Source organism: Rhinatrema bivittatum, chromosome 7 (assembly GCF_901001135.1).
Source record: "Rhinatrema bivittatum chromosome 7, aRhiBiv1.1, whole genome shotgun sequence".
NCBI lineage: Eukaryota > Metazoa > Chordata > Amphibia > Gymnophiona > Rhinatrematidae > Rhinatrema > Rhinatrema bivittatum.
In genome coordinates, this window is record NC_042621.1 from 193,449,725 (window position 1) to 193,473,556 (window position 23,832).

The 23,832-nt window shown below is 42.6% G+C and overlaps 1 protein-coding gene across 4 annotated transcripts in view; it reads left to right on the top strand.

Moving 5' to 3' along the window:
• The window catches only part of CTNNA3 (catenin alpha 3), a 2,257,234-nt gene that overhangs the window by 1,229,399 nt on the left and 1,004,003 nt on the right, over nt 1-23,832 (top strand). The window lies entirely within an intron of this gene.

A 23,832-nucleotide genomic window follows, 5' to 3' on the forward strand; every position in this document is an offset into this window, starting at 1 on the left:
TCTCTTTAGAGGTAGATTTCAAATCATAATAGGCCTTTCTACCTTTGACATTCATCTCCAAATTCTTTTCGGCAAAGGAAAAAGTGTTTTGCAAATGTTCCCGCAGATGGGTAACGTATTCATGTACAGTTGTAGCACTAGCCAAATTAGCATCCTGCATCCTGTAAAAATGTATAGATAAGGTCATTTCTCTTCCTGTCATCATCTCAAATAGAGAGAACCCTGCAGTATGGTGTAGCATGGCTCAGATAGCCATTAGGGGTAATTTGATATCCCAGTCCTTACCTGATGTGGACACATACTTCTTTAGAATGCTGATTATGGTTTTCTGGGTTCTCTCCACTTGTCCTGATGATTGGGGATGATAAGATATGTGGAGTTTACTTTTTACACCCAGCAGTTTCCACTTATGCTTAATTACCTGTGCATTAAAATCAATTTATTTATTTATTTATTTATTTTGAATTCTTATATACCGACATTCCTGTATAATATACAGATCACACCGATTTACAGTACAACAGAACAGTCGCTGGTAGGCGTTACATTAAAACATTGAGTCTAAGAGAATAAGAATATAAAAACATTTGAGGGAAACATGAGGGAGACCCATTAAACATTAGAGCCTTAAAACATTAGAACCTTAAAACATTAAAATGGGGGCCTTGGTCTACTTTCATAGGCAGACCCTAGCGACTGAACACGTGATTCAAGAGTTGGGTGGCTGTGGTATCAGCAGTGTCTTTAGGGGCAGGTATGCACTCTACCAACTTAGTAAACAGGCATGTCACTGTGAGCATATATTTGTTACCTCTAGAGGATCTGACAACAGGCCTGACCCAATCTATTTGAATATCAGACCAAGGCATGGTAATACCTCGGGTCCGTAAGGGTGCTCTGTGTGTGAGAGAAGTGGGCTGGAACCTTTAGCAGGTGAGACAACCTTTTGTGAATGATTTCACATCCTGGTACATGTGTGGCCAATAGATTACTTGTTTCAGAGCATCATAAGTGATCTGATCACCTCAGTGCCTGGCACATGGCTCATCATGGACATGCTGTAGCATGATCCCTCTATGGGAATGCAGAACTACCTACTGTATGATTCCATTCTTACTGGTCCATATCAGTAAATCTTTTACTATCTGAAACTGATTTCAGGATGCATAGGGAAGATATAACTCTTCATCTGTCTGTCAGTCTACTTCAGTGAGGGGATTCGCATCAAGAGCCTGAATGAAGGCATAGAACTTTCCCAGGGTAAGATCTCCTTTCTGGGCATTTACTAGATCAAAAGTGGGCATTTCGCTATACCATTGTGGTGTGAGAATAGCAGCCTGTTTAGCTTGATGCCCGGTGACTGTTTTCATTTCTACAGTGGGGGATTCCTTAATTTGTCAGAGCCTATCTGATGTGGCACCTTCCTTGGCAATGTGGTCTCCAAGTTGTTGCTGGCTTGTCCGTACTCATGACTTTAGAAAGACCTTTTACCTTTTTCCTGTAGACTGTCATTTCTTTTTCTTGCACTAACTGATCTAAGGCTAGAATCAATTCACGGTATTTGACGGTGTTTTTAGAATTGAGCATTTGATTCTTTTCCAGTTATGCAGATATGTCATGAAGTTATGTCTGACATAGTCAGAATCTGTGCAGATTGCAATGGTCTGCAAACCATCTTGTATAGCTGTTTGCATAGCTATCAAGGATGCTGTGAGCTCTGCATACTGATTTGATTTGGATCCCTGAGCGTAGCTGAGGGGACCACAGGAGTCATTCTCTTCCAACACTATTCATACTCTGGCTCTATGGTCACTATCCCTGCAGAAAGCACAGCCGTCAATGTATGCTTTAGAAAAATGGTTGTATGGTTCTTCATCATAGGCGTATTAACAGTGGGGTTTTGTTGTTTTGGTCTCAAGTTCAGAGATTAACACTGGTTCTTCTTCAGCAGTGCAATAGTGTAATTTGGCTAAATTTTGAGCCACAATGTTTGTATGTCCTTGGGCATATCACACCTCAAGAGGTCAACCTTGAAGAAAAAGTGTCCAGGAAGCAATTTTTCTGCTGCAGACTTGATTCAGTCACTGGCTAAAAGGTTTATGGACTGATGGCAAGTCTCTACTATTAGTTTCTCCCCTTGCACATAGCTTCTGAAGTGTTGAAGTGCCCATACTGTGGTTAGCAGGGACTTCTCACATTCCAAATATTTTTTCCACACCTGTCAGAGCTTTACTGGCATATGCTATGACTCGCTGCTCAGCATCATATTTCTGGAACACGACAGTACTCATGCACTGTGGAGCGAATTCCAGGAATAAGCTCCTCTGACTTTCAGGATAAATGAGACAGGGAGCTTCACCCAGGATTCTCTTCATCCTGTCCATGGCTGCTTGCTGCTCAGATCCCCACTGCCAGGGTTAATCTTTCCTCAGAAATTTTACCAGAGGCTGTGTGATCTCAGCATACTGATCTATGAACTGTCGTGAGTAATTGCATATTCCCAGGAAAGAATGTAACTCTTTCAGAGTGGTGGGTGTTTTTATTTTTGTGAGGCTTCTATTCTTTTCCTTTGTGGATGTAGTTCTTCTGCAGAGACTTCATATCCTAAGTAGTTAAGTGTCCTCATACTCCATTGCCCTTAAGAGAGGGACAGTTTGGCTCCCACCACCTGGGCTGGGCCAAAACATGATCAATCTCTTGCAGGTGCTCCCAGAAGTTGGTATTCTTAATTAGGATATCATCCATATATATTAAGGTGCCCCTAACATCTGTATCAGGCAATGCCTTGTGTAAGAAAATGTTGAAATCTTCCAGTGAATTCAGATACCCAAAAGATATTTTGCTCCAGGTGTATTGTTTCTTCCCAAAAGAAAAAGCCAATTTATACTGATCCTTAGGTTCTATAGGGACCATCAAGAACCCTGAGGATAAATCAAGGCTGGTGAAATATTTGACTCCCTGAATTCTAGTTAAATTCTGATCCAGGTGGGCCATGGGCCACAAAGACAGGGTTCCATATGGGACTGTTAAAGGTACACTGTCTTATAATTCCTCTTTCTTCTAGAGTATTTAAGATTTCTTGCACTGATTCATAGAAAGCTGCAGTATTTTGTATTGGCATATGAAAATTGGCTTGCTTTTCGGCTCTGTCAGCACTTGAGTTACATGTAAGTCAGTCAAGCTGCAATCATAGGCATCGATGGCAAAGATATCTTTATATTTATTTTACAGTTCTTTTAACTAATCTCTCTCTGCTGGGCTCCTGCAAGCATCCACTTCCATGAGCTGATTGTTTACTGTCTCCTCGTACCCAGGCAAGGTTTCATTTGGAGCTATCTTCCCTTGCCTTCTATCTTTTCCCAGATGGAGTGAGTCTGAACTGAGCTAACTGTTCAGACTCTTTCAGCCTGGATTTTGTCTGTTTCACTTCTGTCAAGCTCCCTTGACAGTAGGAGGCAGTCGTTTACCAGTTGAACCTTAGAAGCTTGATCATCATATGGCCAAATAAACTGTAGTTTGAGAAGGCCTTTAGGCAGCGTTTTGCACCACTCAGGGGGATCTTCTCCAGAGTATACCTTGGTGTTCCCAAGTAATTTACCTATGACCAGCAGGTTTAGCTCTAAATTAGGGAAGGATTCACCAATGAGGGAACCTAGGGGGTTCTTCTTCTCTCAGTGCATTTCAGCTTGGGATAGTATTCATCACTAACAGGGACAGTACTATGTCCGACACCTCCATACAAGATGTGGCTTCCATAAACAACCCAGATTCTAAAAATATGGTGTTTGGTGAGAAGAAACCAACTTGCCTAACATTTGTTGACCTTTGGCTATTCTGATTTTGAGGGGATAATTTTGTACACTGCTAGGGATGTGGGCTTTCTCAGAAAGGGTGCAGAACTCTCCTGTTGCTGGGTGTCACCTAGTACTATACAGGTATGGGCATCACTGTGTTCGAAAAGCGAAGGGTCCCAGGGACTTATAGTAGAAACCTAGGGAGGAAAAACAGAATCAGTTAGACATTGTATGCTAGGGGAGGACTTGGAGGTACTGGGGCCCTCTACTGATATGCTAGGCCCTGTGCCATTCTTAGATTCCTCAGATTTTTCTTTTTTTCTGGGGAACTTTCTCGGTCATAGCGGGCCCACTGTGGTTTTAGTTGATAAGCTTCTGGATATTGGCTGTCAGCTCGGCCAGCTGATTCTTTACAGAAGGTTGCTGGCTGTATTTTTGCTGCTACCCCCAATTGCAATTCCTTTTGGGTGGCTGTGAATCTCCTGCGTAGTTTTCTGAATTCGCTGCTGGGCCATTGGATTTCTCCTGGGGAGGAGGCGTCCAGGGCCCGTCAGACTTAGGATATGAAGATAGGGGATTAGTTTCAAAGTGTATCTCTGGACTCTGACTCAGGGTGAGCACTTGATTCCTCTCCTTCTTCATATCTGTCTTTTGCTCCTAGGGGCAGACTTTCCTTTGTGACAAATGACATATAGCTTTTCTGCTTCCTCTACAAGCAAACTTAAGGGTGCCTCCCTATGTAGATATAAGGGAGTTTGCAGAGTAGGGAGGAAGACTCAAAAAAGAGGTTTTGGAGAACAATCTTGTCTGCTTCAGTGGAACAGGGCTCCCCATAAAAGAAAGTCTGCTTTAAGCAGTAGTTAAAAGCTCTGGGACCTTCCTCCAGGCCACATCTTAGATTCTAGGTGGCCTGTCATGCCAAAGCACTATTAGCATAAGTCCCAATGTGCTCTTTGAGGGCGAACTCAATGTGTCTAAGGACCCTTTTACCTCAGCGGGGATGCTAGCTATGTATTGTCTAGCTTCTTCACTGAAACTCCATGGGAGTAGGGCCACCTGGTCTTTTTCAAAATTGGTATCTACTACCTCAAAATTTTCATATAACCTTGTTAAGTGCTGCAAAATATCTGAGCCACAATTTTCCTGAAAGGGAGTGATTAAGGTTCGAAGGAGCTTAATTTGTTTGGTGAGGTTTGAAGCTCCTCCTAGTGTTGAGTGGTAGAAAGCTGGTCAGGGTGTAGGATTCTGAGCCCAGCCCTACTTCTGGGAAGATAGGAGGGTCAGTTCCCTCTCCCCATCCCAGGCTGTATTTGGGGGGGGGGGGGGGCAGGTGTGTGTGTGTGTCTCTTGCCTTTGTACTGATGAGAGATTATGGCTCTATTTAGAAGTTAATCCAAACAACAAACAGGAGCACTTCTGCATGCAAATAATCTCAGCAAACCACAGGAAACATGCAGGAACAAATACAATGTCCACACAAAATTCAGTAATATAATGTTTTCATTCTAAACGGCAACTCCACAGTGTATATTACAGCAGTTAAAGGTGCAAAGCGGGTCCCCTGACACGGATCCATGTTTCGCCGCGAGGCTGCATCGGGAGGGACAGAGAAAACTTTAGTCGTTCTTTGTATAATTGAAGTTGTGAATTATTTCTCAACAATACAATCTATTTCTGCTCTTAGCTGACTAATAACTTTTTCTAACCCTTGATTTAGTGCCTATAAATGTGAGTTATCCTTTTGCAAGAATTCCGTTAATAAGTGTAAAATGGTAGCATATTCAGCTAATGTCTTAAGGGTTAATTTAGATTCACTAGCCAAAAATTGTGAATTATACATAGAACGACTAACGTTTTGTCTGTCCCTCCCGACGCAGCCTCGCGGCAAAACACGGGTCCATGTTGGGGGACCCGCTTTGCACCTTTAACTGCTGTAAAATACACTGTGGAGTTGCCATTTGGAATGAAAACATTATATTACTGAATTTTGTGTGGACATTGTATTTGTTCCTGCACGTTTTCTGTGGTTTGCTGAGTCTAATTAGAAGCTAACATCTCTGCTTTGTTCCGTGTCTTAAGCTTTTCCCTTAGCTCTGGTATTTTCTCCTAGTCTGCATTCCTCTTTCCACCCCTACCGAGCCTTAGTGAGGTATGGGGTCAGGGGCCCTTGGGTGGTGTTGGGATATTCTGCTGCCTGCATGATCTGCTCTGGAGACTCAGGGCTTGGCATAACATTAGCTGTATTTTCTTTCAGTAAATGGATCATAATTTAGAGCAACTGCAACTGATACCTGGATTCATTTTAATTAACAATTCCTGTTTCTCCTTTTCTAAATTGTTTTTTTTTCTTGAAACAAACAAAGCTGGGCTATGTTTTGTTGCTTGCTTATCTTGCTTTTCTACTGAAAGCTGTTGGGTTAGTCTTTTATTTTCAGCTTTTACTAATTCAATTTCAGAGAGGTGTGTCTTTTGAAGAGACAGGCTTTGTAGCTCAAGCTCTGAGATTTCTCCATCTCTTTCAGAGACCTGAAATTCCATCTGAGTGAACTTCTTGTTCCACTTTTTTAAATCATTTTTGGCTATCAGTCTTAGCTAATTTCAATTGTAGCTCTGTCAGTTGGTTTTTCAAAGATATAATCTTTTTTTCTGACTCTTCTTGCTGGGTTTTAATAGCCATTTCTAATTCCTGAACCCAATCTGCAGCTTCCCTTGAATTTACCTTCTTATTTTGCTCTCTGAAAATTTCCTGCAGTTCCTAAATTTTTTGAGGGTATTCCAGTAGCTTATTTAAATGAAGGTCTTTGGGCTGATCTTCAGCGATCTGTTTTTCTAAGGCTTGCATTTTATTGTTAGTTCTCAGTTCTGTGCTGCCATTAATTTGTGATCTCCTTCCTGCAGTGAGCATTTCTCAACAATACAATCTATTTCTGCTCTTAGCTGACTAATAACTTTTTCTAACCCTTGATTTAGTGCCTGTAAATGTAAGTTATCCTTTTGCAAGAATTATGTTAATAATTGGTAATTAATAATTGGCAATAAATGGTAGCATATTCAGCTAATGTCTTAACGGTTAATTTAGATTCACTAACCAAAAATTTCAGTCATCAGGTAAAAATTAGTGACATTTCCTTATTTTAGGTATGTGTCTTTTAAATTTTCATGTAACCTAGAGATCTGGAATTGCACATCTTCTTTCTTAGTGAAAACCTGCATAATCTTCACTAATGCTTCATCTTCAATTACATCTAACTGGGCATCTGATGTCATCTCTGCAGATGGGCATGGCCTATTCTATCTCGGTGAAACCTCCAGACTGTTAGTAAATTTTAGGGGTACAGGGACTTGTCTGCTACAAAATTTACTTCCAGTTCCTCTCATACTTAACCTCACTATCCTAAATTCAGGAAAAGACGTGTTCTCCACAGATTTAGACTTTTATTTATCAGATTTGGCAGAATTAACATTTAGAAGATAACAATATATGTCTCCAACATCCTTGTTCCTAAGTACCAGTTTACCCTAAAAAAAAGTTCTGTATCATGTTAAAACATGCCATAAACCTTAACCTGCCTAATATATTAATACTTATGGCTAACTTACTCCTGGTACTAACTTCAGGTGATTTTCAAATGTTTAACTCTGAAGCAGACTCTGGCTGGAGGTCTGGAGCATGTGGGTAGGGGAGGGGGCTTGCTTCCAGATCTGGTACTGGCAGAGTTGCAGAGTGGTCTGGGAAAGAGGTTGTTTTTGGGTGTAGAACTGGCAGAACTGTAGAGCTTTTCTCAGCTTCTTTCTGCCTTAGACTCCATGCCACCATCTGACCCCAGGTAGGGTGGCTCCTCCCCCGGTCTCCTGGCCACACCTAGTCTTCTCCTTTTTCAATAGCAGGGAGTACTGGGGATGCTTTGGGTCCACCTCTTTTTCCTTATTTGCCCCATCTTATACTATCCAGCTCATAAATATGCATAAGCTTGTGCATAATCATGTAGTGGGTGGAGAGTCTTTGCCACATTGCAAGTCTTTGTCCCCTCCTCTTTTCTTCAGTGGGGTCCTGCCACATCTTGACCAAGGCTGTCTGCCACCATCAGTGTTTTATATATTTCAGAGTGCTCCCCCTTCATCTAAGGGTAGGGGCCCCTTCGACCTCTGTACTTTCCTTGGCCAGACTATGATTTCTGCTTATGAGCCAGTTACTGCATTGTCCCTCTGCCCTTGTTTTATTTACACAGAAACTCACACACAAGCAGATCTTGATAAGTATCCTTCAGTTCTCATCTGGGCAAAGTTTATTTTCTCTAGCTGTGCCAGTGATTTTGGCCTGTCAGCAAACTTGACTGCATACCTGTCTGCATCCCTCTTGGCTATTATGATTCATATTGGGTGCTTTCAGTGGTTAATCATGGGATATCTCCCTACATTACTACTTATACAAAAAGAACCTTAAAAGTACTATAAGCTATCTCAATAATGAGCTTCTGTGCAGATCAAAGAAGATCATTTGCTTCACATTCAATACATCTCAGCATTCAAAAAAATGAAGCATCATTTCACACTAAATCTGTCCTTCAGTAGCAATCATTGATGATTTTATTCAGCACAATTTTGAGCAATCTAGCCAGGAGGGTTGGGGGTAGGAAGGGCACTATATGATCAACTAGGATACACACACATGTATAAAATGAATGCAGAGTCTGTGTGAAAGAGTTTATATACATAGCTATACTATGTATACTGATAAACCATGGAGGAAAGATAGAACATGATGGGATGGGAGGGACATTAGATCAGTAACAGTGTTAAAATGTCAGGCCAATGCAATATCCACACAGGAAAAATGAGCACTCATGATTGAGCACCCACTTTCCTAACATGCACCCATCCACCTCTCCCGGATGCGTGATGCAATAGGCAAATAAGCTGTTGTGTTAAAAAGGAGGTACCAGAGGAAATTGTGCTCCCTAGCACCACCTCAGAATCGGATGCCCCAGAGAAGTGACTATGCATGGGTTAGGAAAGTAGATGCTCAATTTTACAAGCGTCATTTTCCTAAGCCATGCGTAGCCATGAATTAGGAAAATGGATGCTCATAAATTGAGCATCCATTTTCCTAACTTGACTGCCAGCAAGTCATTTTTTTTCCATGTTGCTCTTTTCTATGATTCCTCCAATTTAATATCACCAAGATATTAAGTCAGAGTAACCACAGAAAAGCAGTATTGTCTGCTTTTATGTTCAACTTTTGGGGCTCTTCAAAACATAATGCCAGCTATTAGCGCTATTAACTATGTCCTGGTTTGGACACATGTTTTGGACACACTGATCCCCTTATTGCAACAGGGGTTATGGACGTGCATCCAAAATGCATGTCCAACTGTGGGTTAACCTGTGTGCTAGCCTGAGTGCACAGTATTGCATCAGCCTGTGTATGAAAAGGATCTGGGCTCTGAACAAGCAGTTTTAAAAAGGCTAGTGACATGATCCCTGTTACAAAATCAGCATCATCATCAGAGAGTAGGATTAAATGGACAGTTTTCTCAGTAGAAGGGAGTGGGCAGTGGAGTGCCTCAGGGATCTGTACTGGGACCCTTACTTTTCAATATATTTATAAATGATCTGGAAAGAAATACGACGAGTGAGGTAATCAAATTTGCAGATGATACAAAATTGTTCAGAGTAGTTAAATTGCCACTGCCATTAGCAATGGTAACATGGAATAGACTTAGTTTTTGGGTACTTGCCAGGTTCTTGTGGCCTGGATTGGCCACTGTTGGAAGCAGGATGCTGGGCTTGATGGACCCTTGGTCTGACCCAGTATGGCATTTTCTTATGTTCTTATCACAAGTAGATTGTGATAAATTGCAGGAAGACCTTGTGAGGCTGGAAAATTGGGCATCTAAATGGCAGATGAAATTTAATGTGGACAAGTGCAAGGTGATGCATATAGGGAAACATAACCCATGCTATAGTTACACAATGTTAGGTTCCATATTAGGTGCTACTACCCAAGAAAGAGATCTAGGCATCATAGTGGATAACACATTGAAATCGTTGGTTCAGTGTGCTGCGGCAGTCAAAAAAGCAAACAGAATGTTGGGAATTATTAGAAAGGGAATGGTGAATAAAACAGAAAATGTTATAACGCCTCTGAATCACTCCATGATGAGACCGCTCCTTGAATATTGTGTACAATTCTGGTCACCACATCTCAAAAAAGATATAATTGTGATGGAGAAGGTACAGAGAAGGGCTACCAAAATGATAAAGGGAATGGAACAGCTCCCCTATGAGGAAAGACTAAAGAGGTTAGGACTTTTCAGCTTGGAGAAGAGACAGCTGAGGGGGGATATGATAGAGGTGTTTAAAATCATGAGAGGTCTAGAACGGGTAGATGTGAATCATTTTTTTACTCTTTCGGATAATAGAAAGACTAGGGGGCACTCCATGAAGTTAGCATGGGGCACATTTAAAACTAATCAGAGAAAGTTCTTTTTTACTCAACGCACAATTAAACTCTGGAATTTGTTGTCAGAAGATGTGGTTAGTGCAGTTAGTATAGCTGTGTTTAAAAAAGGATTGGATAAGTTCTTGGACGAGAAGTCCATTACCTGCTATTAAATTAAGCTGACTTAGATAATAATTAACCACCGCTATTAATAGCAACAGTAACATGGAATAGACTTAGTTTTTGGGTACTTGCCAGGTTCTTATGGCCTGGATTGGCCACTGTTGGAAACAGGATGCTGGGCTTGATGGACCCTTGGTCTGACCCAGTATGGCATGTTCTTATGTTCTTATGTTAAAAGCAGCTTTGGCCAAAAGAAACTGTGGATTTTTTTTTTTACGTAGCAGAAGTTTGTTTTCACTTTTCCTTCAGATGGCATGTAATAGGGTGAAAAGGCAGAGATTGTTATAGGTAGGTTTCCTGTTTCTGTCATTTCAGGAAAAAAATAAGTCAACATGTCTCCCATAAACTAGAATTGGTCCTATTGTACATGGGAGTACCATTGGATTTTCTGGAGATATTCTAAACCCAAATAGGAGTACATATATTTGGGTCTGAGTGTTCCAAGAGGCATTTATGTGTGTAGACAAATACTCCTAATTGGATAGATCCAGGGGCAATAGTAGACTTCTCATCCTCCCTGACCAGGGCAATCAATTTAAGCCTGCCTCATAGGGAGGATAGCAATACAGAGGTCAATATTCAGTAGGCTGGTAAATAGGAAAGTTACCCAGCTAATCTTAATTGGATATTCAGTGGCACTTAACCGGATAAATCTACCGCTGAATATACCTGGCTAAAGTTAGCTGGGTAAATTTTGGGTAATGAATTTTTCCAACTAGACTGAGCTATGTTTATTTGGCTAGTGCTTACTATCGGCATTAGCTGGATACATTTTAGTAATACCCCACCTTACCTTTTTTTATTTGGTTCAGTTTTAGCTGGTTAATGACTTACCTGAGTAAAACTTTACCAGCGAGAGGTGTGAGAAATTCAAATCTCAATGCTTAAAAATCAGATTTAGTACTTAAAAGTTAGACAAACCCTTTTGAATATAGATCTCTTGGATTCTAATTTGATCTTGCTGTTTTGATGTTTATCGCAATGATTTATATCTAGCATACATAGTTTCTGTTTTAAATTTGATATCATATGCCTTGCATAATGCTCTATGATTTTTTTTGCTTGGTTCTGTGTTTCATAAAAGTGTTTTATATAGAGTTCCTTATTCAGATGCTGTCCAGCTAGCAAAGTTAGATGGTTAACTTATCTGGCTAACTTAGCTGGGATATTTAGTGTTGTGCCTACACCACTATATATAATTAATCTTTGGCTTTTCTGCTGTATGGCTGTCCTAAGTTATTAATCATAGCTGGTCAAAAGCATTGAACATGGACCTCAGTTGGTTTTTATTGGTTTACATGATTATAGAGGCCAAAATTCAAAATGCCACTAAGCCGGATAAGTCAGGGGTGTGGAAAATTAACTCTGATATTGAGAGTTAACCAGTTAATTTATCCTGCTAACTTTGGTTGGGCTACAGGGCTGTCCTAAAATTACCCAGATAAACTTAGCCTTCAAGTGATTGAATATGAACCTCAACAGTTGTTTTCATCTAGATTTATTTATGATTTATTTATGATTCTCATATGCATGCCTACAAAAGAAATACATCTGAGTGTCTTTACCCTTGTTTGTACATACATATTTTATGAATCTCTATCTCTGTATAATTTGCTATGAATGTGTGCTGGTTACTTTGTCCATCACACTCAAAATACATATTTGTGCTGCATTTTCAAGTTTTATTCTGGTTCTTTAAGCTCTCCTTTAGCTGCCCAACCCAAATTTGTTCCATAGGAATTACAATTAAGGACATTATTTACTAAGCTTTTGTCCCACAGAAACTGAATGGGAAAAAGCTTTAGAAAAGCAGGCACTAAAAGTGAAATACAATTAATAGCAGTTTTCTCTTTTATGCATTTCCTATGAGTATGAATGTGCGTAAACTGCACTTTGGAACATGATCCAGCCTCTGCGAGTAAAAGTATGCAAATTCCTTAACAGTATATGTACTTTTAAACAAAAAGTATACACATAAAAACGTGACCTTGGGGGATGTTGAGGCAGTGAATATATACTTGCCATTTTTGACTGTTATTTTGGACTAGCTCATCTAACCTAGAAATGTTGATGCAGTTTATAAATTTACAAAATAAATAAATAAATATAGATGTAGTAATGAGTAGGGCATTGCAGCAAAGCCTTTGAGGAAATAGAAACACAAAACAATACAGGGAATCTCCAGTTTTAGCCATGTTTTGATTTTTTAGATGCTTTTCACAGAACCTTAGAGTAAAATGTTTTTACTATCAAGGCTATGAGTTCATTATATATTTGTTTTTGTTTGTTTGTAGTATACTATAGCCTAACTTCTCCCACCTTGAGTACTTTATATGGATTTTCATAGAAAAATTAATCCCATCCCATTCATCAAAACAAGACAGATACAAATTATAATAGACTCTATAAATAAATGTACATATTTTAAGGGCTTAAAATTCTATTTCACAAGTAGACTTCAGACTCTCAGTTTTTAAAGGGAAAGCCTAGATTTTTAAACTTAATTTCTTACTCCTTTTCTTATTCTGGTAGTACAAACAGATGCACTTATCTTATCTACAAGATCCCTCTCAAGTGCACTTAATATATTTTTGCAGACATATATTCATATCAGTCTATTGATTTGGATGGCTATTATTCCAAAGTACGCCTGTCAAGTAAGATGAGGAAGAATCTGTAAATGCCAAGGTTCAATGAGTTCTTGATGTATTGTAGAATTATGCTTAACAAGTTCAGAGTACAATATAACCAAACTGGCAGTAGTACAGAAGACTAGCACATTTTTTAGTATAACTTCTAATGAGGGTTTGTGGCTATTTTCAATGCTTTTTCTATATTTCATTATTACTAATCCTATCATCAGGTAAGAAGGGAAAGCAGGTAAAGGCATGGCTTCAAGAATATTTACCAACATAGTTTAGTAGAAGGGTAGGGATGGTGTGTGTGTGTGTGTGTGTGTGTGTATGTGTATGTGCCTGTTTGTGAGGGGGAGAATTATGTTGAGGTTATGCATGGGGAAATGGAGGGTATGGGTACATGAGAGAGGCTGACCCCCCCAAGCTGGCCAAAAGTTCCTTTTGGGTCCAACGAGGGTCCCGGAGTGAACCCGCGGGGAATCACGTGACGTCCGCGTCACTCCGACGTGACGCCGACGTCACGTGCTCCTCGCAAAGGAGTTCAGAAATGGCGTCCTGACCCCCCGCTAGACCACCAGGGAGTTTTGGTAAGTCTTGGGGGGGGATTAAGGAGGGTGAGGGGTTTAAATTTTTATTTAGGGAATCGGTGCACGTATGGACATAGACTCAACTTATGGAATTCTCCATATGTCCATATTGACCGAAATTGACCCCCCCTTTCGACTTATGGACTTATGAACATAAACTTTTGGTCTGCACATCCCTAGTATTTAGGAGGTGTGCGGGTATATGGAATGTGTGTGAGAGGCAGTGGCTATATGGTGGGGTGTGGGATGAGTGTTTTTGGGAAGAGTGTGGGAGATGGGTGTGATTGTGTGCATATTTTGGAAGTGCTTTCTAATGCCATCTGTGACCAACTACTTCAGTTATTTTCCTTGTCTATCTCTACTTAGGTTGCACTGCCTCAAAGTGCAAAGTGCTGAAAGGATGAGGAGAGTAGAGACTTTTGGAATATAACTGTGGTCAGCACTCTAACAGATCTAACAGCTTCTAACAATTTCCCATGAAAATCAATGGGGATTTTATTTCCCCCAAAAAATAATTTTTGCAGTGGGGGGTTGTCTTGTTTCTCTAAAAATAATGATCCAATATTTCTAGTTTTCAAACATTTCTGTTATATAGTATTCACATTTCCTTCCAGCAAGCCAAATTTAGTAAATGTTTCCCGTTCTTCAGAAAGTTATGATGCCTATGGACAGATAGATGGGCAGACGTACAGACGGACATCAATCCCTTTTTCTTTCCAATATTCCCTATGTTGGAAAGCATAAGAAACTGTTTCCTAATTCCTATTATCTTTCCATGATCTTGAAAAATATCTTGTGTTACTATAATTGATCTCTATCTGCAGCTACATGCATTAATTTTTATTTTGCTTCCCATTTCTTATGTCAGGTTCTAAGACAAATTAATACTATAACTAGCACTTCTGATGATTGGTTTTAACCGATAAACTCTGATAAACTACCCCTGATATGAAAAAAATCAAATAGGTGTTGATTAGCTAGCACTAGAAAAACAGCACTTCCTCAATACTCTTTCCCCTTTCCTTTGTCTAACGTTGATCCTTTGCTTTGTTTTTGTGCCTTTTCCATGCTAATGGCTCCTTAGCTGCACAAATATATGTATGTGATTCAACCAGAAAAAGTACCCAACAACTTTAGATGCTTTTTGCTTTTCAAGCCAAGTTGTAGGCTCAGAGGAACTTGAAGCAGCCAGTTCCATTCAGCGGGAGGCCTCAGTCTCCCTGAGCCCAGAAGATCCTATACCACTTTTGGCACCTAATGGAATCATGTCTGGGTCTGGGGATCAGGAGTTTTTGACCTTGGAAGGTCCATCTTTTTCTTTCTTGGAGGGCAAGTCCTAGGAGGCAAGTTCAAGAAAATCGTATCATCTAAACCTCCTATTATCACCTTAGATGCCCTGTGGAATGCAATTACAAATTTAGATTCAGCATTGTCCACAAGGATAGACTTTGTTTGGAGACTGTTGGCAATACCTCTGCCCAGTAAGAGGTAGATTTTAAAACATGTACATGCACGTCCATGTGCATGCAGTTCCCAGCACACGCATATAGACGAGCCGATTTTATAACATGCATGCGTTGCCACGCTCATGCTATGAAATATGATACCTGCGCACACATGTGCGGCTGATTTTTATATTGGTGCGCCTATGTGCGGGAGGGAGGCATCTCACCCATGCAAGGGAGGATTTAAAAAGAAACATGAGGTGACGCGATCCGGCCATTCCCAGTTTCCTATCCCCCTACCTAGCCTTCCTCCCTTTTCCCCCTCTCCACTCCAACCCCTAAACCCCACCTAAATATTCTAAATTTTTTTGTTTTACAACTTACTTCCTCAGTTGAGTTGAAGGGAATTCTGCGCACTGGTCAGCTGCTGGCACACACTTCCCCTGGACAGGCCTAATGGCCGCTGTACCAGTTGACCCCCATCCCAGGCCCACCCCTTTTACTGAGCCCTCCACTTCCACGAATATCGGGAGATATGCGCATGGCCGAGCTGTTTTTAAAATGCTCTAGGCACGTGCATGGCCCGTATCCCCCGGTTTTTGTGGGTGAATGACTTTTAAAATTTGGCCTTTAATAACACTGTTTTATTCTCTGAGCATATTAACCAGATGTAAGAAGACAATTTTAAGCAGCTTAGCTAGATCCCCGGATGGATCAGAACCGGCTCTAATGATTGATGATTGTGGATCAATATATTACATATAAATTGAATACAGGGATTATATAAAGGCAAGACACAATCACCATCTTTGTTCCTTTCATTCCTGAGATTCACTGACACCAATGAGCTGATAAAGAGTTAAGATACCCCCAAAAGACATCTTGTGTCTCTTAACACCTGGGAAGATCAAAGATTAAGACATCTGGTGTCTCTTAACTGGAAAGATCAAAGATTAGCACTGAAATGCATTCCTGGTTGTAAATCTTTTGTTAAAGTGCAAATTGAAATACCTAGTGCTTGCAGACCCTGAGGTTAGGTCAGAGAAAAATATATATAAGGAATTGTATTTGCCCATTTTCTTTGGATGATCTAAAAGAGCAAAGAACGAAACAGCTGGTTCTTTTGGGGTCCTCGAGCTCGCAGTCTTTCAGGTTTTCATGGACACTGTCTTATAGAAGAATTGTCCTATGTATGATATTTTATCTTTTTTTCTGTCTATATTAATTTAATCCTATTTACCTGTATTGATTTATGTACATTTACTGTGATACTGTATTCAATTTTGATATTACTTATTTTTGCTGCTTCATTATCCATATATTAGCAACTTTTAATAAACTAACTTTTGCTTCACCAGATTGTATGTAGAGTGTTCTATGACATAATATAAAACATACTTCTATATGGCCAAAGTGCATACCAGATGGAAGCCCCAAAATATCAATGTTCTGCTATTTCTGAAACTGTTTCTTTAATTCAAGAGAATACATTACTTTCTAGGAAAATTGAAAATGTTGGCAATCATTTAAGATGATTTAATTTGCATTTTTTGAACTTTCCATACTGTTCCCTAATGCCTCCTCTGGAGACACTGAGGAAACTATACTTGGACTTTCTCAGGGTCTCTAGGGAGGCTATACCAGATATTATCAAAGCTTATTATTTTCCTGTTACTGATGAGCAATGTGAGTAATGTTCAAGAGTCCTTGGATTTGACTAGTTTTCTAGAAAATGCTGGCATCCCTTTTTCAAGTAGAGGTATCCTACTTGCTGTTTATGCCTGTGACAGTGATTTTCAACTGACCCCGACGTTATTTTTTTAGAGTAAGAGAATTTTTATTTCTGGGGCAGAGAATTTCTATATTTCCTGATGCTTTCAGGGAGACTCAAGTATGAAGGAAAAAAATATTGTGCCTAATACTGAAGGCGCTGACTCCTGGGGCTACTTTCCAGTTGAGGTTTCCCTGCAAGTTGTAGCTGAAATGGCAAGGATCTAATTTCATTTTTTATGATCTTGTTCAATTGGAAAGGTTTTTGAATGATAAATCTGCATACATTGGTTAGATCTAGGTATATAAGTGGCCTTTTACTTAAGAAAGTAGCTAATATTTCTTTTTTGTTAAATTTTCCTTTTTGTAACTCTACCTATATATGGTACTTGTATAGTGCACTGATTATTCTCTAAGTTGTACAATGCTTCTTAATGTTTTCTTTACAGTACATTCAGTCACTGTGATATGTTTTTCAAGTTTTTATTGGAATGCTAAACTGAAATGTGATAAATAAGGAGTATAAACAAAAAAACATAGTCTCCCTGCTTGGCTGTGTTGCGTCCGTTGGTCACAGATGGCTGCGACCGCTCTGCCTCACCTCTTTTTTGCCCTTCTCCTCCTCCATGGGTAAGATGGCTGCCTCCAGTGCCGAGTGCCGAAACCCTCAGCGTCTCCAACTCAGCATGAGCCTCTCCATTCACCATGTTCCTTCCCATGGCGCATGCTGCCTACATTTATCTACACGTCATGGCGGGAACCTCAGGGGCGTCCCCACCGCATGACGTCAATACATCCAGGTATTTAAGCCTCCGCTCCACTCCTAACTGAACGAGTTAGCAAGGACTTTGGTTTAGCTACTCTTACCGCTTCTGAGCTACACGCTTAGACTCCTCGCCACCCTCCAGGATATCTCGCTCCTGAATAAGCTCTGGGCACCCGCTTCTCGGGGGCCTCTCACTTCCAACTACCTTTCAGGGTTTCTACCACTAATTTAGACAACCGCTCCTCAGGGGTCTCTGTTCTCTTTCCAGGATTATCTATGCTTCCAGGTACTTGCTCCTCGAGGGCCTAACCAGCTCAGAGTATCCTGCACCATGGACCTTGGGTCCCACCTTCATCATCTACCAGGAGAATTCCTGCCCTACCCTTCAGGGAGTACCTCTATGATCCAGTTCTCTATTTCCACCCACCAGGTTCGGCTTATCCCGTTCTGCGGAACACTACTAACCTTGTACATCTGGGTGAGACTTCTACATCAGAGACTGTCTGAGCGTATTGGCACCTTGCTGGATGTCAGTGCCATCTCTTCCTGCACAATTACCATCTATCTACAGCAGTACAATAAAGCTTTTCATCTCCAGTGTCTGCTCTCTGAGTCTAGCCTATCGCTGTGATTCCCCACGGGGCCCCTCTCATCGCCACTGCAACTAAGAGTCCACACTATGCCTCAAACCCAATAGGCTGCTCCATAGGTCAATAGGATGCCTCCGCATCTATGCCTCCACATCAATCAGTGCCACAGCTTCTGTCAGTTTGAGTGTTGGCTGATGATGGACAAGCTCCTATATTCCTTGGTATAGGTTAGTGAGACACTGTTCCAGAATTACTAAATCTTCTACTTCTGGCCCCATATGGTCTTTGAGTTGTTGTGCCCAAGCCCAGGGTCAAGTGCTGGAGTTATACCAGATCGATTGTGATTTCTATCCTATCCAGTATTTTGTCATAATTCTTGGAAGTGGTATCAACTAAAGCCCAATAGGTCCTTTTGAACAAAAGTGGCTCTGGTATATAACAGTTTATTATCTTTTCTGGCCTGGTCATTGTGCTATACTCCTCCCTAAAGCATAGGGAAGTTACTGGGATCAATTCTGTATCATTTGTTCCATTCCTCTGTCTTAATCATCAGTACTTAGGGGAGGGAAAGGCAGATAAGAACAGCTTTCTCCAGATCACTCAAAGCAAAGATGCCATTTCCTTGTAACTTCCCTGGTTTAATTCAGCTTGAGTCAGAGAGAGGTAGAAGATCCACTCTCTTCCCAAACTTTACCCAAGAGACCTTTAAACCGGACCTTTTGGCCAGCTTGGGGGGGCCTCCTGACCCCCCCAAGCTGGCCAAAAGTTCCGGTTGGGTCCAGCGGGGGTCCCGGAGTGACCTCCTGCCACATGACCTACCTGTCATGTGGTAGAAGCACAAGATGGCGCCGTGACGTCGGCGTGACGTCGGCGTCACGTGCTTCTCCGCGTCTCCGCTCGCGGACCCCCGTTGGACCCAACCGGAACTTTTGGCCAGCTTGGGGGGGTCAGGAGGCCCCCCCAAGCTGGCCAAAAATTCCGGTTCGGTCCAGCGGGGGTCCCGGAGCGACCTCCTGCCACATGACCTACCAGTCACGTGGTAGAAGCACAAGATGGCGCCGTGACCATGTGACAGGGGCTGACCAATGGCACAGGCAGCCCCTGTGACACAGGCTATCGGCGCCGTGAGGAAATCGCAAAGGAATGCAGGGATGGTTTCCTGACTCCCCGCTGGATCACCAGGGAGTTTTGGTAAGTCTTGGGGGGGTCAGGAGGGTGGGGGGTTTAAGTGTTTATTTAGGTTCAACATATTCAACATAGCTATGTTGAATAAGTTGGAAGTCGCGATGCGTTGCGCATCAAACCTTTTTTTTCTCTTTTAAAAATATAAGTTGCATTTTACATATGCATTCAAAACGAATGCACACCCCTACTAACTTGTTTAGCTGGATAGCAGCTGTATATAGACTAGGGGTGTGCATTCGTTTTCACCGTATTGACGATCCGCAACGTATATTGCACTATTCGTAGTATTCGTGGGGAAGCGAAACGTATCGCAATTCCCCACGAATACACGAATCTTCGCCGAATTATATGGCCACCTAAATAAAAATGTAAACAAACCCCCCCACCCTCCTGAACCCCCCCAAGACTTGCCAAAACTCCCTGGTGGTCCAGCAGGGGGTCCGGGAACCATCCCCTGCACTCACACCCTCGGTGCCGGTTTCATCATGGCGCTGATAGCCTTTGTCACAGGGGCTACCGGTGCCATTGGTCAGCCCCTGTCACATGGCCATCAGCGCCATCTTGTGCTCCTACCATGTGACAAGGGCTGACCAATGGCACCGGTAGCCCCTGTGACATTGTATGGGCAAAGGCTATCGGCGCCATTTTGAGTACTGGCATCGGCTGGCCAGAGTACGGGAGGTCGCTCCGGGACCCCCGTTAGACCCCCAGGGACTTTTGGCCAGCTTGGGGGGGGCCTCCTGACCCCCCCAAGACTTGCCAAAAGTCCAGCGGGGGTCCGGGAGTGACCTCCTGCACGCCGGCCGTCCGATGCCAGTACTCAAAATGGCGCTGATCGCCTTTGCCCTCACTATGTCACAGGTACCGACGGTTGGCCCCTGTGACATAGTGAGGGCAAAGACGATCGGTGCCATTTTGAATACTGGCAGCAGATCGCCTTTGCCCTCACCATGTCACAGAGGCCGACCGTCGGTACCTGTGACATAGTGAGGGCAAAGGCGATCGGCGCCAATTTGAGTACTGGCATCGGCCGGCCGGCATATAGGAGGTCACTCCCGGACCCCCGCTGGACTTTTGGCAAGTCTTGTAGGGGTCAGGAGGCCCCCCCAAGCTGGCCAAAAGTCCCTGGGGGTCTAACGGGGGTCCCGGAGCGACCTCCCGTACTCCGGCCAGCCGATGCCAGTACTCAAAATGGCGCCGATAGCCTTTGTCCATACAATGTCACAGGGGCTACCGGTGCCATTGGTCAGCCCCTGTCACATGGTAGGAGCACAAGATGGCGCCAATGGCCATGTGACAGGGGCTGACCAATGGCATCGGTAGCCCCTGTGACAAAGGCTATCGGCGCCATGATGAAACCGGCACCGAGGGTGTGAGTGCAGGGAATGGCTCCCGGACCCCCCGCTGGACCACCAGGGAGTTTTGATAAGTCTTGGGGGGGTCAGGAGGGTGGGGGGTTGTAGTTAATTTGAATTTTAGCTGGGACACGAATAGAAATCGCCGTATTAATGCATCGGGGCGCCATACGGTCAAATGCAACGTATCTGCTCCCCAACGAATCCGAATCATGAATGCAACGTATGGCATCCCTCTGCACATCCCTAATATAGACCTCTATGTATATTTTTTTCTTTAAAATACTGAATTAGGATTTTTTTGTATTTATCATACTTTATACTGTAAAACACTCTCATGTATTCAGTTTATCCATCTGTCTGTCCATAACTGTGACATCACAAATAGGGACTGTTAGGCAGACAAACTGGAATACATAAGCACTCCAGCTCCTGGAACATGGGCCTAGCAGGGTTCCCCAAGCAAAACCAGATGAAGAAAAGGAAGTTGCGCTGAAGCCGGAGCAAAAGAAGTGGCAGAGAATCATTTTCTGCCAGGTTCTGCCAAATCACTGACCTGCGACCTTTTAGAACTTGCTTCCTTTTCTCTGTTCTAGCTGGAGTGGAAGGTGGAAATTCCTGCTGACTCTGATGCATAACTTTTTTTTTTTTTTAGAAAATTGCCATAGATGCTGGGGTTTCTGAGGCAAGCAGAACAGAGAAAGAACATACAAGACTAAAGGAGACAGACAGTATGAGGGGGAAACAAGTGCAGAGAGGAGTGGAGTAGGGTGGAAGAGAACATGGGGCAATGAAGTGGGAAAGGTATAAGACAGAGGGGCAGATTTTCAAAGGGGTACGCATGTAAGATACGCATGTACTCCCCAAAAACCTGCCCCAAGCTCCCCCTGCGTGCGCCGAGCCTATGTTGAATAGGCTCGGTGGCGCGCGCAAGGCCCGGGGCGCGCGTAAGTCCCGGGGCTTTCCTTGGGGGGGTGTGTCGGGGGTGTATCGCGGCTGTGCGTCATCCGGAGATGGGGCCGCGGGTGTGGTTCCGGCCCGGGGGCATTTTGGGGGTGTGGCCGAGGCCTCCAAAACTGCTCCTGGGCTGGGGAATTGTGCGCCGGCGGCCGGCCAGCGCGCACGAGTTATGCCTGCCTCGGCAGGTGTAACTTTTCAAACAAAGGTAGGGGGGGTTAGATAGGTCTGGGGGGGTAGGTTAGGTAGGGGAAGGTGCGGGGGGGGGGGGGTGGAAGGAAAGTTCCCTCCGAGGCCGCTCCTATTTTGGAGCGGCCTCGGAGGGAACAGAGGCAGGCTGCGCGGCTCGGCACGTGCAGGCTGCCGATTTTGCGCAGCTTTGTGCACGCCGACCCCGGATTTTAAAAGATATGTGTGGCTATGCATGTATCTATTACAATCCAGCGTACTCTTGTTTGTGCTGGTCGCATGAACAAAAGTACGCGTGGGCGTACTTTTTTTTTTTTTTAATCTGCCCCAGAGTGTAGAGGAAGATAGTTTTGGAGAAGCGGACAGAGAAAGGGTGTAAGAGTGTAGGGTGGAGAACCGGGGAAATGGATTGGAAAGTGTGTGACTGTGGGGAAAAAAAAAGCATGAAAAGCCATGAAGTTCTATACTTATTCATCAGTACATCAGACACTGTAGAGACATTTGTTGGACATGCCTTTTGAGTATGCACTGAATCTCCTTTCTATGAACTTTGTTATTGGATGTTTGTTGGACCAAATGTTCAAAATCTGTGACTTGGGATCCAGTGTTTTATTGCTATTAACAATATTTGTAGCACTGCATGTACTACAGTATTGCATTATGATTTGTGTGCTTCATGGCGTGCTTAGAATTATATGATTGCAATGGTCTCATTTTTTCCAATTGATTTAGATCCTGGAAAATGACTTTTCAGCAGAGTAATTTCCTGACTGTGTCAGTTAGAGGCTTACATGAAATTTAATTTAGGAGAACTAATTTGAAGCAGAATGTTATACTTGTTTAATAATTTAAACTGGAGGTGCAAAAACAATTAATGTAAATGGAGAAAATTGGACATTGGACTCATTAATTATTCTTCTTGCCCTATTAATCTATTATCAACTGGCATAATCAGTGATCTCTATTGGTTTAATTACCATGAAGTCTAAATGCTTAGCTAATCAAAATGTATGGTCACTTTCTCTAACAAGACAGAAAAGTATTTGGCAATTTTGGAAAAAGTAGTACAGGTTGCTGTGGGCTAGTGCAACCATGTCATGATTATAATATAATTGTATAAACACTGGTTGTTCTATTAAGCTTTGAGAAGAAATGTCATTGAAACATATTGTCCCAGAACTTACTCTGAATTGAACATTGCTCTTTTAAACAATTTTTCTATTTGGAAAAAGACAGCTGCTGAATGGACTGAAAAACAAAAAATGCCTAGGGAAAGTATTCAATTGATATTCATGTTATTTGATACTTGTATTTTGGATGTTAATTGACAAATATTAGGGATGTGAATCGTTTTAGGACGATTAAAATTATCGTCCGATAATTTTAATATCGTCTTAAACCGTTATGGAACACAATACAATACAGATTCTAACGATTTATCGTTATAAATCGTTAGAATCGTGAGCCGGCACACTAAAACCCCCTAAAACCCACCCCCGACCCTTTAAATTAAATCCCCCACCCTCCCGAACCCCCCCCAAATAACTTAAATAACCTGCGGGTCCAGCGGCGGTCCGGAACGGCAGCGGTCCGGAACGGGCTCCTGCTCCTGCATCTTGTCGTCTTCGGCCGGCGCCATTTTCCAAAATGGCGCCGAAAAATGGCGGCGGCCATAGACGAAAAAGATTGGACGGCAGGAGGTCCTTCCGGACCCCCGCTGGACTTTTGGCAAGTCTCGTGGGGGTCAGGAGGCCCCCCACAAGCTGGCCAAAAGTTCCTGGAGGTCCAGCGGGGGTCAGGGAGCGATTTCCCGCCGCGAATCGTTTTCGTACGGAAAATGGCGCCAGCAGGAGATCGACTGCAGGAGGTCGTTCAGCGAGGGTTCCGGCGCCTCGCTGAACGACCTCCTGCAGTCGATCTCCTGCCGGCGCCA